Genomic DNA, 4,518 nt, shown 5'->3' on the forward strand with positions numbered 1-4,518 from the left:
GTGTATGTATATATATGTATAAATAAATGAATATATGTGTGCTTATACATATATACGTATATGTATAAATAAATGAATATGTGTTTATATATGTATATGCATATAAACACATATATATGTATACATATATACATACTCACGCACACGCACGCACGCACACACATAGATATATATAGATATAGATATATATAGATGTATATCTGTATCGATACATAGATAGATAGATAGATAGATAGATAGATAGATAGATAGATAGATAGATAGATAGATAGATAGATAGATAGATAGATAGATAGATAGATAGATATCACGTACATAGACATAAGTAGCGCTGTGGCTCAAATGGTACAGTGCTAGACTTGAGCCGAAAATGCTGAGTGCCTGAGTGACAGTCCTCAGGCCCTGACTTCAAGACCCAGGATTGCCCACCCCTCCAAAAAATAGAGAAAAAGGAGAGAGAGAGAGAGAGAGATGGTGGGAGAAGAAAGAAAGAAAGAAAGAAAGAAAGAAAGAAAGAAAGAAAGAAAGAAAGAAAGAAAGAAAGAAAGAAAGAAAGAAAGAAAGAAAGAAGGAAAGAAGGAAAGAAGGAAAGAAAGAAAGGAAGGAAGGAAGGAAGGTAGGAAGGAAGGAAGGAAGGAAGGAAGGAAGGAAGGAAGGAAGGAAGGAAGGAAGGGAGGAAGGGTCAATGACCCTGTTTCTCTTACCTATAAAGAAATGCCCCAAACATCTAGAAATTCAGGTTGGGGCAAAGATAAAGCAACTAACTGTCTGTGCCTAACTCAGCTGCCACATTCCCTCCCCCCCCCCCGCTTTAACCTTGAAAACACCCATGAAGTCAAGGAGCTGCGTGGGTCTGTCTGTCTGTCTGTCTGTCTGTCTGTCTGTCTGTCTGTCTGCCTTTTTTTTTTTTTTTGGTCTGGTTGTCTGGTTGTCTGGTTGCCTGGTTGCCTGCTTGCTTACTCCATAAAACTCCACCAGAGTGTCTCCTCCAAAAATTCTTATTCAATGATCGAAATCAAGGGTCCTAAGGGAAGATTCCCTACATGGAAGGGTAAAAAGTCACTAACCCTCACCTGTGTTTGATGACAAGAAGACCTCCATACCAATAGTCTACCTTAATACATGAGGTCAGGGCAGGGAAGGAACGATTTATTCAGGTGATCTAGTCAGTCACACTAATGGGTCTCTAGGGATCCCCCTCCATGTGTCCCTCTGTCTGTCTGTCTGGCGCGCTCGTGAGTGTGTGTCTGTGTGTGTCCGTCCGTCCGGCCGGCCCTCTGTTTGTTGATTCAGGGGAATCTAGTTGGACTTGTGGATCTCTCGTTCCCCCTCCTTCTCTTTCCCTGTGTGTCTTTCTGTCGGTCTCTGGGTCTCTGTGTCTGTCTGTGTGTCTGTCTCTCTTTGTCTCTGCCTCTGTCTGTCTCTCCTCTCTGTCTCTCTGTCCTCTCCCCTCCGCGCCCCCCCCTTGCTTTTCGTTGTGGACTCTAGGAAGAACTTTATTTCAGTCCCAGCGGGGGCTCTGCTTACTCTGCTTGCCAGCCTGGAACCCACCCGCCAGCGGCAACTTCTTCCTTGGTGTCCCCGAAGGAAGGAGGGAGCAGGAACCGGTGTCCCAAAAGAGACTCTTATCTCCAATGAATGGCACACCCTGCTCTGCTCGCTGGGCCGCCCACCCGCCTGCCGTGTCAACCCACACAGAACATGAAAGCCCACATGAGCTCAAGAACATGGAAAGACTCAGTGTAGAGGCTTCTCATTTTGAACCCACTCGGTCTGTAAACAAGATGGATGCCGCCGCTGCCGCTGCTGCCATTTGGGCCCGAGTTTGTAGGGAAGCTCTCTACCACCCAGACACATTGAGACACACTGAGACATTGAGAATGTCTCAAGGAGGATGGCTGAAGGATGGATGGCTAATTTTACTCAATCTCTCTCTCTTCTTCTTTTGCCAGCCCGTAGACTGGCAAAACAAGTGGGGGAGGGCTGGGAAGGTGAAGAGCACAGAGAGAGACAGCACCCAGCCCCAGAGTTCAAGCCTCACACCCGACACACACACACACACACACACACACACACACACACACACACACACACACACACACACACGAAAATAGCTGGGCGCTGGTGGCTCGCGCATGTAATCCTAGCTACTCCGGAAGCTGAGATCTGAGGATCTCGGTTCAAAGCCAGCCTGGGCACCGAAGACCGTGAGACTCTGTTTTTTTTTTTTTTTTGAGTTCTTTTTTTTTTTTTTAATTTAATTTAATTTTATTTGTGAACATACTGTACAGAGGGGTTACAATTACGTGGACAGGATAATGCGTTGCATTGCAGCCTCCTCCTTTGCTTACCCTTCACATCCCTTCCCAGCCTCCCCCCTCCTCCCCAATCCTAATCCTTCTCCCCTTCTCCCCCCCCCCCCCCCCGCACTGACGTTGTAAAGCTCGTTTTGGACATGGCAACTTGTCCTTCTCATTGTTGTAACTGGTCCACCTGTAACCTTAAACAACTGGTTTTTCCCCATCTCCTCCACAAGTTATACTGACATCAAATATAGTGAAAGCAGGGGTTATACTGTGGGGGAGGGACATAGAAAGCAACAAAGAGATAATCTTATAAATGCGTTAGAAACACATGCATGAAAGAAAAAAAAACATTAGAATACATATCTGTCTGTCTGTCTGTCTGTCTGTCTGTCTGTCTGTCTGTCTGTCTGTCTGTCTGCCTGTCTGTGTCTGCCTTTTTTTTTTGGTCTGGTTGTCTGGTTGCCTGCTTGCTTACTCCATAAAACTCCACCAGAGTGACTCCTCCAGAAATTCTTATTCAATGATCGAAATCAAGGGTCCTAAGGGAAGAGTCCCTACATGGAAGGGTAAAAAGTCACTAACCCTCACCTGTGTTTGGTGACAAGAAGAACTCCATACCAATAGTCTACCTTAATACATGAGGGCAGGGCCGGGAAGGAATAAATTTATTCAGGTGATCTAGTCAGTCACACTAATGGGTCTCTAGGGCTCCCCCTCCATGTCTCCCTCTCTCTGCCTGTGTGTTGGTCTCTGTCTTTGTCTGTGTGTGTGTGGGGGGGGCATGTGTGCCTGTTTGTTGATTCAGGTGATCTAGTTATAATTGTGGATCTCTCAGCCCCTTCCCCCTCCATTTCTCCATCTGTCTGCCTGTGTGTCGGTGTGGTGTGTGTGTGTGTGTGTGTGTGTGTGTGTGTCTGTCTGTCTGTCTGTGTGTGTGTGTGTGTCTGTCTGTCTGTCTGTCTGTCTGTCTGATTATTCAGACAGACTGATTATTCAGACAGTCTGATTATTCAGGTGGTGTCGTTAGATTAAGGTGGTGTCGTTAGATTTGTGGATCTCTCGCTCCCCCTCCACCTCTCCATCTCCCTCTTGTCTGCCTCTGGGTGTGTGTGTGTGTGTCCGTCCGTCCGTCCGTCCTTCCGTCTGTCGATGATTCGTTCAGGGGACCTAGTTGGACTTGTGGATCTCTCGCTCTCCCCCTCCATCTCTTCCCCTGTGTGTCTTTCCGTCGGTCGCTGGGTCTCTGTCTCTGTCTCTTTCTCTCTGCCTCTCTGTCTCCTCTCTGTCTCTGTGTCCCCCCTCCCCCTCTCTGTGTTTTGCTTTTCGTTGTGGACTCCAGGAAGAACCGTATTTCAGTCCCAGCGGGGCTCTGCTTACTCTGCTTGCCAGCCTGGAACCCACCCGCCAGTAGCAACTTCTTCCTTGGTGTCCCCAAAGGAAGGAGGGAGCAGGAACCAGCGTCCCAAAAGAGACTCTCATTTTGAACGTGGACACTCGGTCTGTGAACAAGATGGATGCCGCCGCCGCCACCGCCATTTAGGCCCGAGTTTTTAGGGAAGCTGACTACCACCCAGACACATTCCCAGCCCACCTCCTCGAGAATGTCTCAAGGATGGATGGCTAATTTTATTCAATCATCATCTGGTTTCCGGAAGGAGAAAATGCCTCTGCTCACCCCCACCCCGCAGTTCCCCTCCCCGGGTATCCTGCACACAAGATGGCAGTCCTTCTTGTGATATCTGAGCTGCCACACCACACCACACCACACCACACCACACCACACCACACCACACCACACCACACCACACCACACCGTGGCAGAAAGTTCCTCCTATGGATCGTCTGGCCTCGGGAATTTACTATCTCCCCGAGCCGAGCCGAGCCGAGTCGAGCCGAGCCGAGGCCCCTTTTCCTTGGGAAAGAAGGATATCCATGAGGACAAAAATAAGACCGAAAACAGAGCCAACTTATCCATAAGACAGGTAGGGCACAAAACCTCTCGGCTGGTCAGTAAAGAAAAACCCCAGGCAAAGGCTCACCGGCCCGGTGGTACCGGTGGCAGCCGGTGGCAGCCGGTGGCTCACTGCCCATCATCCGTCTGAGGTGCTGAGCGAGGAGGCTGAGACCTGAGGATAGTGGTTCAAAGCCAGCCCGGGCAGGAAAGTCCATTTGAGACTCTTCATCTCGATGGGTCACCCAAAACGCCAGGAGT

The sequence above is a fragment of the Dipodomys merriami genome, unplaced genomic scaffold (assembly GCF_024711535.1).
Source record: "Dipodomys merriami isolate MVZ:Mamm:240054 unplaced genomic scaffold, mDipMer1.0.p SCAF_23, whole genome shotgun sequence".
NCBI classification, from domain to species: domain Eukaryota; kingdom Metazoa; phylum Chordata; class Mammalia; order Rodentia; family Heteromyidae; genus Dipodomys; species Dipodomys merriami.